The 14,168-nt window shown below is 42.1% G+C and overlaps 1 protein-coding gene across 2 annotated transcripts in view; it reads left to right on the top strand.

Moving 5' to 3' along the window:
* Window positions 1-69: 69 nt before the first annotated feature.
* The window catches only part of SLC11A2 (solute carrier family 11 member 2), a 56,850-nt gene continuing 42,751 nt past the window's right edge, over window positions 70-14,168 (top strand). For both annotated transcript variants that reach the window (XM_060306741.1, XM_060306745.1), the window contains exon 1: window positions 70-440. The gene's annotated coding sequence lies outside the window, so the exon portion shown is untranslated. The remainder of the gene's footprint in view (window positions 441-14,168) is intronic.

Below are 14,168 nucleotides of genomic sequence, written 5' to 3' on the forward strand. Positions count from 1 at the left end.
AAGGCTAAGTTCGGAAGGAGGGCCAGGATTGGACGCCGCCGGCACTTCCTGGTTTAGAGGCGCCGGAAACCGGCTGTCCTGGAGGAAGCGAGAGAGTATCTGCTCTTGGTTGGGTTGTGATCCTGAGAATGTCCTCTCTTTGAGGGCCTCATGACCCCTCGCGATGCTCTAGGGCCTTCGGGCTTCCTAGCGCCGCCGCCCTTGCTCGCTGTCCATTTGCGGACTTCGGGGCCTTGGCGCGGCAGCTGCCAGAGGTCAGTTAGGCAGGGCCTGTGTCTACGGTGCCTCCTGGGGGTTGGGAGGACCCGCGGCGCCCTCTAGTGCCGGTCAAAGTTTTCAGCTAAGGTTGGATGCCTGGAAGCCGCCCCTCTGTGGACCAAGTCCGCTCTTTCCTTTTGTAGGCGTTTTTCAAAGTAGGTCTGTGGGAATAATGTCTTAAGGTAAGTGCCTCCTGAAGACCAAGTTCGGGTCTCAACCTTAATGCCACTTTTCTGAGAGGTTCTCTCCGACCAGAGGGACATATATTTTCTCCCATCACCCTGTGTATTTTTTTTTATAGCACTTACCGCATCATTTATACATTTGTTTCCTTTGACCGGCTCCCTGAATCACACTGAGGGCAAGCACCTTCTTGCCTTGTTCACTGCTGTACCTTATCCCCACCGCTAGGTGTCATGCCTGGCACCTAGTAGTTGCTCAATAAGCTTTTTTTTTTTTTTTTTTTTTTTTGCTTGCGGTACGCGGGCCTCTCACTGTTGTGGCCTCTCCCGTTGCGGAGCACAGGCTCCAGATGCGCAGGCTCAGCGGCCATGGCTCACGGGCCCAGCCGCTCCGCGGCATGTGGGATCTTCCTGGACCGGGGCACGAACCCGTGTCCCCTGCATCGGCAGGCGGAGTCTCAACCACTGCGTCACCAGGGAAGCCCAATAAATATGTTTGACTACATTAATTAATACCTGAAACTGGGAAGGTGTCCCAGAAGTGGTATTGCAGGAAGGGGGAGAGTGGGCTCTTGTCTAACACTCGGAAATTAATTGTCCAAGGAGACACACCGTGCTGACAAAGCAAGAGACTTTATTGGGAAGGAGCACCCCGGTGGAGAGCAGCAGGGTCAGGGAACTCAAGAGAACTGCTCTGCCACGTGGTGGCTCACAGCCTCAGGTTTTATGGTGATGGGGTTAGTTTCCGGGTTGTCTCTGGCCAATTGCTCTGACTCAGGGTCCTTCCCGGTGGTGCAGGCATTGCTCATCCAGCGAGATTCCAGCGAGAAGGATTCTGGGAGGTTGGTAAGACATATGGACTGGCGTCTCCTCTCTTCTTTTGATCTTTCCTGAATTCTAGCTCATTAGTTCCACGTTCGTTACCAGGACCTCCTGTTGTAAGATAACTCATGCACGTGGTTACTATCTTGCCCAGCCAGGGAGGGTGGTTTCAGTCAGTGGTTCCCCTAACAACTCCCCCCTGAGAGACTTCATAGTCAAGATACTGCTTGGGAATTGGGGCGGAGGTCTCTTTCTTCTGTAACTACTTTCTGCTGAGGGTGGGCGTAGTCCTGCCTAGTAGAGTAGAGGTGTCTCGCCACCTGATGTAAATTGATCTAAATTCTGTGCCCGAAATTAGCGTTTACCCTCATAGTAACAAATTTAGCTTGACACTGTTGGACCCTGTTGGAGACGAACCTTGTAAACAGTTGAAACACATGGGCCAAACAGGAGGCCTAACAGGATGGTCATCGCTGGGCCCAGAAAAGGAAGGCAAAATTTGGGGTGAGGGCTACAGGGTTCTTCTCATTGGTTGGAGGTGAGGTAACAGGATGGTGCTCTAGGAATCTTGCACTCAGCCTGAAGTTACCATCCTCCACCTGGGTGGGGTCCCGGTTCTGCAGAAGAACTCAAAGATACAGTTATGCACACTCCTTGAGGAGGAACCAGGTGCCTGCCCAAGGCTGAACCACCATTTGACTGTTTCTCCCCTGTTTTTGCATCCCCTCCCTTTCCTGATTAGCAACTGTTTGAATCTGCGCTTTGGAATTCCAGGAAGGTCAAGGAGGTTGAATGAAGTCTGTATCCTATAAACAAGAAGCAGGGGACACAGAAAGGATTTGTATTCTTGAGCCCCTCAAAGTCCTGTTCAGTTTTAATTCAGGAAACTGGGCGACGATGGCTCTTGCCACTTCCTGCTAAAATGGGACATAGTCCTGCCTCAATTTGGAGAATAGACACTGAATTGGAAATATTTCTGAGTTCTGAGCCACTCTCTCACTTCGTCCCAGCTTACTCTTCTGCCTCCTTGTGTCCTCAAGTCCATTCTCTATGTCTGTGTCTTTATTCCTGTCCTTGGCAGGCGGATTTTAAACTACTGCACCACCAGGGAAGCCCTGGACATGTCACTTTAGTTATGAGCTTATTTCCTCTATAGTAGTACCTATTTTATAAGAGTTCTGTGAAGACCCGAGAAGAAAATGGTTGTGAAAGCTCCCACATCTGTATAATGCTTTATGGGTCACAGAGCTTTATGTTAGCATAGGCTGTTTATGCTTGAACCACTCATGTATTCAGAGGAAAAGTTCTATAAATGGGTGGATTTCTATAAGTATTAGGTATATGGGAGTGGGTGGGATAGAAAGTTGACTAAAACATCATCTCCATCTTCAGACAATTTCTAAGTTCTCTCAACAGCCCTCAATGTATTTCTCAAGAATGTTCAGTTCTAAGACTTCCCTGGTGGTCCAGTGGCTAAGACTCCGCACTTCCAATGCAGGGTGCACGGGTTCAATCCCTCCTTATGGAAGTTCCACATGCCGCTTCTTAAGGCCAAAAAGAAGTTCAGTTCCAAAATTCTAGAACACTCCCAGAAAGAAGGGGCTAAGATCATTCAGACAGTTTTGTGGAGGAAACGAGAAGGAATTTTGCCTGGAAGGATGGAGTAGAAGGAAGACGTTTCATGTGGTAAAACAATATGGCAGGAACACAGAAATTCATTCATTTCTTCCTCAAATATTTATATACTGTTCAGGGCCTCTCCCTCCATGCCTTCTCACCCTACCATACATACACTAAGCCTTGTTGGTTCTGTCTTCTGTTTCTTCAATCATCCAGCTTCCTTCTCTCTTCTGTGCCACTTCCCTAGTCTAAGCGACAAGCCTCTAATCTAGATTACCAGAGTAGGCTCCTTACTGGTTTTCCTTTCATCTATTTTGGCCTCCCTCCAACCAGTTCTCTATGCTGTAGCCAGAGACCGCCTTTGAAGTTGCAAATCTAAGCTTGTTACTCCCTTTTGTAAAACCTTTCAACTTTCCTCTGACTTGGAGGATAAAGTTCAGACTCCTTATCCTGGCCTACAAGGCCTTGAATAATTGATCTCAGCCTACCTTCCCAGCCTCGCCTCACATCTCATGGTATCTCTTTCCCCTTAGCTTTCTTTTTTTTTTTTATTTAATATATTTATTGGAGTGTAATTGCTTTACAATGGTGTGTTAGTTTCTGCTTTATAACAAAGTGAATCCCCCTTAGCTTCCTATGCTAAGAAACATTGGCCTTTCAGTTCTAGAATAGGCCAGGCAACCTTATGCCTCTGGACTTTTGCACATGTCGCTCTGCTTAGAGTTTCTTCCTTCTTCCCTTCCTCTTGGCTTGTCTTTCAGGTTTCAGCTGAAATGGCAACAATAGCTAACATTTATTGAGCAGGTACTGAGTGCCATCATTGTTAAAAGTATTAACTCATTTAATCATCACTATAACTTCATAAGGTAGATACTGTTGTTAGTTCCACTTTATAAATGAGGAAAATGAGGTTAAATAACCTACTTAAGGTTTGAGTCAAGATTTAAACCCAGACTGACTGGGCACGTGAATTACTGCTGCACTGTACATAAACAGCATGGTATAGGAGACTTTTAACCCCACAGACCTAGGTTCCCCAGTTACTCATCTTGTAGCTATCTAAACTTATCCCTTATAGTACTTAAATGATCATAATTAATTAACTGTGGCATTATACATTTAATGACTGTCTTCCCTGTGAGATTCTAAGCTCACTGTATTTCCAGTTCCTAGCACAGTGCCTAGCACACAAGCAGTGCTCATTAAATATTTATTAAATTAATAAATACCTTATATACCTGAATATAAGGTACTGTTTTTCCTCTCAAAATAATTCCTCAGAAAGGAAGTTGCCTTATATTTTGTGTTCTTATAAAGTCTCCTATTATAGTCCACAATGTCTGATTTTTTTTATATATGATATTTTGTTTTGAATCAAGGTATTGCTTGGGAGGATGCAGCCTGAGATAACTTCAGTCAATGCTAGTTCTGCAAGCGTATAGAGGTCACTGGATGGAATCACTTAAAAAAACAAAAGAGGGAATTTCCTAGTGGTCCATTGGTTAGGACTTGGCACTTTCACTGCTGTAGTCTGGGTTAAATCCCTGGTCAGGTAACTAAGATCTCTGCACGCTACAAGCCGAGCCGTGTGGCAAAAAGAAAAAAAGAAAAGGAAAAAAATTTAACACAGATTTAATTAATTATTCTGGGGTTAGGACCTCACAGTTTTTTTTTTTTTTTAATTTAATTTTATTTATTTATTTTTTTAGGACCTCACAGTTTTGAGTGTTAGATATTGTTACTAATAAGCGTTTTAAAAGCAACAGAGGGACTTCCCTGGTGGCGGAGTGGATAAGACTCCGTGCTCCCAATGCAGGGGGCCGGGGTTCAACCGCTGGTCAGGGAGCTAGATCCCACATGCATGCCACAACTAAGAGTGAGCATGCCACAACTAAGGAGCCCGCCTGCCGCAACTAAGGAGCCGTGGAGCCGCGACTAAGACCCGGTGCAACCAAATAAATAAATAAATATTAAAAGCAACAGAAAAAAAGCAACAGAAAGAGGTTATATTTTGGATATCAGGAATATGCAAGCATAGCATGAATTAAAAAGGAAAAAACAACTGTCCTCAAACAATTCAGATGTACGTAGGATGACATGATCTGCAAATTGAGCAAGTTGACAATAAAAGTGACTTGAATGATGATGAAGGCACTGATAATTTGAATTAAATTGTTATGAAATTTGAGTGAAAAAGCATTATATCTAAATATTTTATAAATGATTTAAAATATATGTTGCTAAATAGTATTAGACTTAAATTTTCACTAAATTAGTAACTATTTAAAGTAGACATATGACTATTTCATGTATATCAGGTTGACCAAAAACTATTTTTTTAGTTCTTCTCTTTGGGGAAACAAGGATTGCCTTATATTTGGGCACATATATTAAAATGTGCAGTACATTTTATTAGGTGTTGTTTATTATGTATTAGCAGACACAAAGATGGGCTGATAGGAGCTTGCAGAGAACAAAAAGAAAACTAGCTTGGCTGAAACAAATGGTTATATTTTAGAAATAGTCTGTTTATTCATTAATTCCACAATTATTGAGCATCTCCCCCAGGCCAGTCATTGTTCTTATTGATTGGAATAAATCAGAGGTCAGACAGATAGATTCCAGCCCCAGTATATTTCACACTATAAAATGATTGGGAGAGGGGGTGGGAGGGAGGCTCGAGAGGGAGGGGATATATATATATATATATATATACACACATACATATATATATACACACATACAGCTCTTTCACGTTGTTCTACAGCAAAAACTAACACAACATTGTAAAGCAATTATACTCCAATTAAAAAAAGATACAGTATCAATTGATAAGGAACATATTAAAATAAAATGATTGGGAGATACGTTTGGAATACTAGAGCAAGGGAGGATGCTTGGGCAGACTTATGTGTGAAGATTAGGGATTTGGATTTGATTTGAAAGGTATTAGGGAATCATAATGCATTTTGCCCAAGGGAGTGACAAGATGAAAGGGATGTTTTGTAAAAACTAGCCTGGAGAAGTGTCCTCCAGGTTGTATAAGAGTGGGAAAAGATGGGAGGTTAAGGATACCAGTAAGGTTATTACAAGGGTCTGGAGAAGAGATAGTGAGAAACCATCAGACTGCCCCCAAATGATGACCATCTTTAAGTGGTTCCAGTTTTGTGGTACAATAAGTGGGAACCAATTTGAGCTCCCCAAACCTGTGCGTCATTTAGCTTGTCATCAGCATTTGCTATTAATTCAGCAAACACTGAGGGCCTGCTCTGCAGCCATTCTACTAGGTTCCAGGAAAATAAAGGCAAATACGAGGCAGGCCTTTCCTTCAAAAAACTCAGAGGATTAGTAGAGATGATCGACATTCAAAAATAATTGAGCTCTAATGTGATAGATGCTATAACAGAGAAATGTCAAGGTACAGTGAAAGTTAAAGGAAGGAGTAGTAAATTGCTAAATTCTGGTGGTGGTGGGGTCATCCATGAAGACTTTCTTTTTTGAGGAAGAGGAGGAGAAGCTCATCCCCAGGAGTTGATGAAGGGAAGGGAGAGAAAAGAAGGTCATCTACTTAATTTTGTCTGCATGTATATTTATAGAGCTCATATGTTGAAAACCATATGCAGTGAATAGGGTTAGCCTCTGGCCCATCCCTTTCATTTTAGATGTTAATCTCCATGTCCCAAACTGCTTAACCCCTGCTGCGCAAGGATATCCAATTCAGTGTCGACCTCAGACTTTCCTGTGGGGGGAGGGAAACTGCGAGAGTATCTGGGAGAGGCCTGGGGAGGTGTGTGGCCTTGTACCCACAGCCAGATAGGTCTCAGCCTCTGGCTTCACCATGAAAAGTCAGGTCTGAACTAGATGATGGAGGAGATGACTGGCAGATTGGGAGATTGACTGGCAGACAATAGAGGAAGGGCTTTCTGAGAAGAGGGAACAGCATGTGTGAAGAGCAAAGACTGAAGCTTCAGGGAAAGATAAATCTCTTTTGCTAGTACAGATAATAAACATAGTGATTTGCCACCTCTAGATACTAATTTATTGAGTTTGACAGGCTGATGTGGGGCAGATTATTCTTCTTAAGGCACTGAAAAAAAATCGCGGGATGAAAGAGTTCTTTGTTTGTTTTGTTTGTTTTGGCCACACCTCGCGGCATGCAGGCTCTTAGTTCCCAGACCCAGGGATCTAACCCATGCCCCCTGCAGTGGAAGCACAGAGTCCTAACCAGTGGACCACCAGGGAATTCCCCAAAGGGTTTTAATAACCAATGGTTAATGCAATTTTTATTTTATTGCATCTCAGAGCAAGATTAAAAACTTTATAATTCCATTTATTTTTTATGTGTTAAAAAAATTTTTTAAAGGAAAAGAACAAAGAATATTATTACATTCATCTATGTGTCCACCACCCAAAATGAATAAATAACATCATACCTATTTTCTCCTCCCAAGTTCCATTTCCCTTCCTTCCTTTAGGCATCCCTTTTATACCAGTCCACTTTTAATACTTTAAAAAAATATGTGTACCATATACTACTTGTGGTATATATATATATATATAGGATATAGTATTTTTATATGTTTTAAAAATTCATATAATTGGTTTAGTGTGACATTTTTCTGTTTTGTTTCCCCTCAAACTTCTTTTCAGAATTCATCCATATAGAACAAGTTCATTAATTGTAGCTTCTGTGTGGTGTTCCATCACATGAATACACTCCAATTTGTTTATCTATTTGCTGCTAATAGACACGTACTTTGTTTTCAGTGTTTCATTATTACAAACTCTACATCACAGGGAACATCCTCAAACATGCCTTCTTGTCCTTATTAAGGAGAGTTTCTCTTAGACAGTGTTTTTATTTCTTTTTAAGTGTAACACACAATAAGAAATGCATTTTATATCAAGACCCAGTTCATTTATGAAATAAAAGTTTAACAAAATAATACCTATTTTTGCTAAATGCACTCTATTTCCTATTCTATTTCATTTTTGTAAAATGATGGATGTGACCCAATAAATTTATTTCATGACCTACTAATGGATTGAAAAACACTGCTGTAAGGCAGTAGAGTTTCTGGGTCAAAAGATATGTGCATTTTCAACCTCAGTAAATATGTATTGTCAAGTTGCTCTCCAAAGTGATTGTGTCAGTTACAGGTTATGAGAGTCCTAGTTTCTCCACATCCTCACCAATGCTTAAAATGGTCAGACTTTCAGGTTATTACTAATCCAGTAGAGGTGAAGTGAATCTCATTGTCAGTTTATTTTGCATTTCTCTGATTACTAGAGAGGTAGAGTAGGTTTTTCTATGTATTATCGGTTATTTGGATTTCTTCTTCTGGAAATTGACTATTCCTGCCTTTTGTCCATTTTTTTATAGAGTTGCTTCTCTTCTTCTTCTTCTTTATTATTATTATTGTTGTTGGTTTGTAGGAGTCCTTTACAGATACCCATCTTTTTCTGATATACATGTATGTTGCAGATACCTTCTCCCCATCTCCCTGTCTGTCACTTGTATTTTAACCTTGTTTGAGATGTCTTTTATGTAGGAGATTTTAATATTTGTTATAGTAAATTTTATCAAAATTGTCCATTTTTCATACTTCTGCTTTTTCTTAATTTAAGAAATTAGATCATGAGGATATTCTATTTTTTTTTCAGATAATTTTGAAGGTTTTGTTTTGTTTTGTTTTGTTTTACAACTTGAGGTCTTTCATTCACCTGGAGTTTATTTTTGCCTGTTCCTTTTCTGTCTTCTGAAACTTCTGGGGCTCACCATTTGATTCTTCATCACATTTCTCTCTAGTGAGAAATCTTAGGCACTCTAGGCATCTTACCTCCTCCTTCTGAGTTTTTCTCCTAGAAATAACAGAATGGGAATATAAATGAAGCTCCAGGCTTAGAAAACTAGCTCTTTGAAGGCCTGTAAAGAAGAAGCAAGTGGCAGAGATGCGGTAAAAGGAGTCATTGGGAGGAATCTCTGCAAAAGATGATACACAAGCGGTTCTTCCTACTTTACACAAAGAACCTAAGGCTCCTGAAGAAGAATTATGCCTGTGGGGAGAAAGAAGAGTTTCTGAGAGGGCTGGCCCTGAAAGAAAGGAGGTGTGGACTTGAGGCAGGATCCTTATGTCCTACTTTTTTTTAAAAAATATTTTTATTTATTTATTTGCTTGCGCTGGGTCTTAGTTGCGGCACACAGGATCTTCATTGCGGCATGCGGGATCTTTTAAGTTGCGGCATGTGGGCTCTTAGTTGTAGCATGTGGGATCCAGCTCCCCAACCAGGGATCGAACCCAGGTGCCCCACGTTGGGAGCACAGAGTCTCAACCACTGGACCACCAGGGAAGTCCCCTTATGTCCTACTTTTAAAGTCCTTCCACATCTACTTTCTTATTTTACCTCTCTCCCCTACCTTCAAGCCCTGTGAGCCTTTTTTTTTTGTCTTGCACTAGCAGATTGTGAAACGGAGGCACATAGAGTCACATAGAATTTGTTGGTGAATTTAATGGAGAACCCAGGTCTCCTGATCATCACACTGGAAGGTTTCAGGCAAGCTCAGCTTGAAACCAATTTATGAGAGAAGATTTGTAAGAGAGGAGGCTAGCATTTCCAGAGGAGCAGAATCCCCAAGTACGAGAAGTAGTCTTTGATTTCTAGTGTAATCATTGCAGTCTTATTCATCATCAAAAAGCCTTTATCAGTGCCAGCTTGCAATGAGCAATTAAGGTAGACACTGAACTAAATTTAGAATGTATTGCTCATGAACATGGTCTAAGAATTCATACTCTGAGATTAATATAAGCAGATAACAAAAGACATATCTTTATGACAATAAAGAAGAGGTAGACCAATCTAGCTACTGTGGACAGTAAAGAATTAACGTCAAGCATGTCAGAAGTCACTGCAATTCAAGGAAAAGAGCATCGCTGGGTGAAGAGCAGTGCCTAGTAGGGATAGGTTATAGGGGTTCCAAGTTCAGGGAAACTGTTACCAACCAGTTAGGGAGGGCAGGTCTCTTGCCTTCTGACTTCTTCCACTCCCTTCCACCTGCCACACACATGCCCCACCCCAAGCTTTTCCTCTTCTAGGCAACATAACCCTTGCTGAGGCTGAAGATCAGAGGAATTTTTACTTCGCGTTAGTCTTTGAATGAGGGGACCTTTACCCAGCATCAGTAGGAACCACCCTCAGGAGCTACTTTGCGCTGCCGGGCACGTCCACAGCACTTAGACCAAAAGGACAGAGGTGAGGACACTCCTGGAGAGAGGGTCTCCCCACCCAGCTTTGGCAGGGTCACCCACGATCTCTGCCATCAGCCTTGATGTTTCTTGTGGCACATGGCTCGTTATTCCACCTGCACCATTCACTAAGCTTCTCCTGGGTTCAGATTCTGTGGGAAAAAGGAAGCCCCTGCTTCAAGGTACTCTCAGTCCAGGCACATCTGCATATTCAGCAAGATTCCTAAATGTCTTACCTAGCTGAGTCAATATTAGAAAGACTCCATGGATTTTGGAGTTTAATATCACTCTCATAATATCACTATGAAATGTTCTAATGTAGGAAAATAAAGGATTAATATGTTCACACACACATGCAAATGTGTATGTTGCTAAATGCACACGTATTGCTCAGGGGGAACTCATTGGCCCTGTCTCAGGGTCTTTATACTTGCTTTTCCCTCTGCCTGGAAGTTCTCCTCCAGATAGCTATTCATGAGACTTGCTCTCTCACTTCGGTCAGATTTATCCTTCAAGGTGAGGTCTCCCCTAACCAGCCCCTCTGAAATAGTCCTTACCTCCCACGGCTGGCTCTTGCTGCTCCTTACCTTGCTCTTTAAATTTATTTTTTAAATAGAATTTATCACTGCCTGACATATGCTTACTGACTTGTTCATTATTTGCCCCCCTGTCCCCAGAAAGTAAGTTCCTTGAGCAGGAACTTTGTATGTCTTGATCACTGCTATTTTCCCATGTCCAAACAGTACCTGGCACATAGTAGATCCTCAACGCTGTATGAAATGAATGCAATCAAATGAAATGGAACAAACATATGTGTTCGTGTGTCCTTTTTCTAATGTTGTATGGTGACATTAAATAGAAGAGACCGAGATGTCTTCCTAAACTAACCCTATTCAGCTTTGGAAACTTGGTCATTCTGAATCTCTGACCCCACCTCTTGAGAAGACTCCTCACCAATCTCTTTTTCAGTCCAGGTGACTCACCCTCTAACTCCAAGGGTCAGCTCGTGTCCCAGGCACCCCTGGCCACTATTTTTGGTTTGAGACTCGGCTCGTAACCCAAACTAGGTGTCAGACAGAGCCCTGAGATTTTTGCTGCAACAATAGGGGAAAAGATACTCTGCCTGCTGGTGGGGAGGATTCCATCAAGCCCAGAGCAGATGGTGGCCATCATCCCACCATGCAGGCGGAACCTGTCTGAGAATAAAACCGCCCTGGAACTGAAGTAGAGCCCAGAGTGAGAGGGAGGTAGAAAGAAAGAGACAAGTGGACAGCAGCTTGGTTGATATTATCTGAGTCCCCAGATGAAGCCCTGCCCAAAGCTAGCTATACCATTGGGTTACGTGAGTGATTCAGTTTGCTTTGAACACAATCATTCTGAATTGGGTTTCTATCACTAGTAATCAAAAAACGAAACAAAGGAATTCCCTGCGATCCAGTGGTTAGGACTCGGCACTCTCACTACCAGGCCCGGGTTTGATCCCTAGTCAGGGAACTAATATCCCGCAAGCTGTGAGGAGTGGCCAAAAAAAAAAAAATTATGGGACTTACCTGGTGGCGCAGTGGTTAAGAATCGTCCTGCCAATGCAGGGGACACGGGTTCGATCCCTGGTCTGGGAAGATCCCACATGCTGTGGAGCAATTAAGCTCGAGTGTCACAACTACTGAGCCTGCGCTCTAGAGCCCACGAGCCACAACTACTGAAGCCCGCATGCCTAGAGCCCGTGCTCCGCAACAAGAGAAGCTACCACAATGAGAAGCCCGCACACCACACCAAAGAGTAGCCCCCACTTGCTGCAACTAGAGAAGGCCCGTGCGCAGCAATGAAGACCCAATGCAGCCAAAAAAAAAAAGGAAAGAAAATCATGTCTAATGCACATTTAGCTGTACTACATCAATTTTCACTTGTTTACTAAATGACACATGCAGGTTTTTACTTAAAACTTTTGAACATTTATATAGCTTACAAAATAATCTTGTATATATGTATCACATATATTTTAAAATTTTTATTTATTTATTTTAACATGTTTATTGGAGTATAATTGCTTTACAATGGTGTGTTAGTTTCTGCTGTATAACAAAGTGAGTCAGCTATACGTATACATATATCCCCATATCCCCTCCCTCTTGCGTCTCCCTCCCACCCTCCCTATCCCACCCCTCTAGGTGGTTGTATCACTTAATTTTAATATGAGTATGTGAGGTACGGTATATTCTTTTAGTAGGCTAAACTGAAGCTCAGAGAAATCAAGCAATTTATCCAACAACACACAGCTAATAAATAGCAGAGCAAGAACTCTAAGTAGTTATTTGGCTCTAAGTTCAAAGCCTAGTCTGTGGCTCTTCAGCTGCTTTCTTAAGTATCTGTGGAGTTTCTTCCTGATTTTTTTTTCTTTCTCTTAATAGAAGAGAAACTCTCTTAAAGACAGGACATTGCTCCTTGCCTTGAGTCTTAATCCCTAGGGCAGCTCCCTGGAATGAGCGGGGTTCAGTGTGGAGGGTTGGCTCTCACAGATTGCAAGGGTAGAGTTTGCCAGGTCTGTTCTCTCATCAAGGAGCTTGTAATCAGCTGGCTGAAATAATGCATATGTATTACAGTGGTGTTTTTCCACCTTTTTTAGACTACTACAGTAAGAAATTTTACATCAACCCAGTATACACACACACACATTATTAAAATAAAGATTCACAAAATAATACCTACCTTAGTACTTGTGACAGTCTCTGATACTTCCTATTCCATTTTTTAAAAATTCTGATTGTGATGCACTAAATTGATTTCATAATCCAATCATGTATTGAGACCCAGTTTGAAAAGCACTGTTATAGATCACATATATATATAAAGTCAAATCCAAGCCAAAGTTCAATATTTCAAATGCTTGTTAAGTACTAATGATGTGATAGGTGCAGTAAATGATATAAAATTAATGTACAACTGTCTTTATGAGGCTCACAACTTAGTGGCAGAAATTAGAGAATAAACAAATAATTAGCAAAAGAAAAAATATGAGCCAAAAAAAGCACAAAGATTCAGGAGCAGAAGAGGTCACATCCCATGAGAATCAGGAAAGGCTTTAAGGGGTGGGTCGCATTTGAGTTAGGTCTTGAAAAATGGACAGGATTTCAATACTCGAAGTGTGGGTGGAGGTAACAGTAGGAGCCAAGGCACAGGGTCAGGCAAGCCCAGGTTGTGTTCAGGAAAGGCTTGAGAGAATCAGGAAAGGCTTTAAGGGGTGGGTCGCATTTGAGTTAGGTCTTGAAAAATGGACAGGATTTCAATACTCGAAGTGTGGGTGGAGGTAACAGTAGGAGCCAAGGCACAGGGTCAGGCAAGCCCAGGTTGTGTTCAGGAAAGGCTTGAGAGAATCAGGAAAGGCTTTAAGGGGTGGGTCGCATTTGAGTTAGGTCTTGAAAAATGGACAGGATTTCAATACTCGAAGTGTGGGTGGAGGTAACAGTAGGAGCCAAGGCACAGGGTCAGGCAAGCCCAGGTTGTGTTCAGGATGGAGAGAATATGAAATTCAGCTGTAATGAAGGGTTTACATGGTGGAGAGATGGTGAGGTGGAAAGAAGGCTGGAACCATGGTGTGGGGAAACTTGAATGTCAGACGAAAAATCTATTCTGTATTTAAATTTGATAATGTGGGCATTAACACTCAGTTAATGTGTGCTCTCTTCCCCTTCCTTCTCCTCTTCTCTGTAGGCAATAGGGAGCCTTTGGAAGTTTCTAAGTGGGGAAGAGAAAAGATCAGATTGATCAGGAGGACCTTGAGGTTGTTGAGGTCAGAGGAGTGGAAGCCTAAGCAGGAAGGTGACAGCTGACCTTGTGCAGATACGCTATAGTCATGGCATCGTTTGATGAGAGGGAGGATGAGGAATCCATGAGAACTTTCCATTTTCAAGCCCCAGAAACTGCAAATATAGGCAGATTGTAAGAACAAGATGGTCTGAGTAGAGAGGAGGATAGTTTGGGATACAGCAATGTTGACTTTCCAGCTGGATATCCGGGAAGAGAGACAAAGTGGCAGCTGTAGCTC

This window comes from Globicephala melas, chromosome 10, assembly GCF_963455315.2.
Source record: "Globicephala melas chromosome 10, mGloMel1.2, whole genome shotgun sequence".
NCBI lineage: Eukaryota > Metazoa > Chordata > Mammalia > Artiodactyla > Delphinidae > Globicephala > Globicephala melas.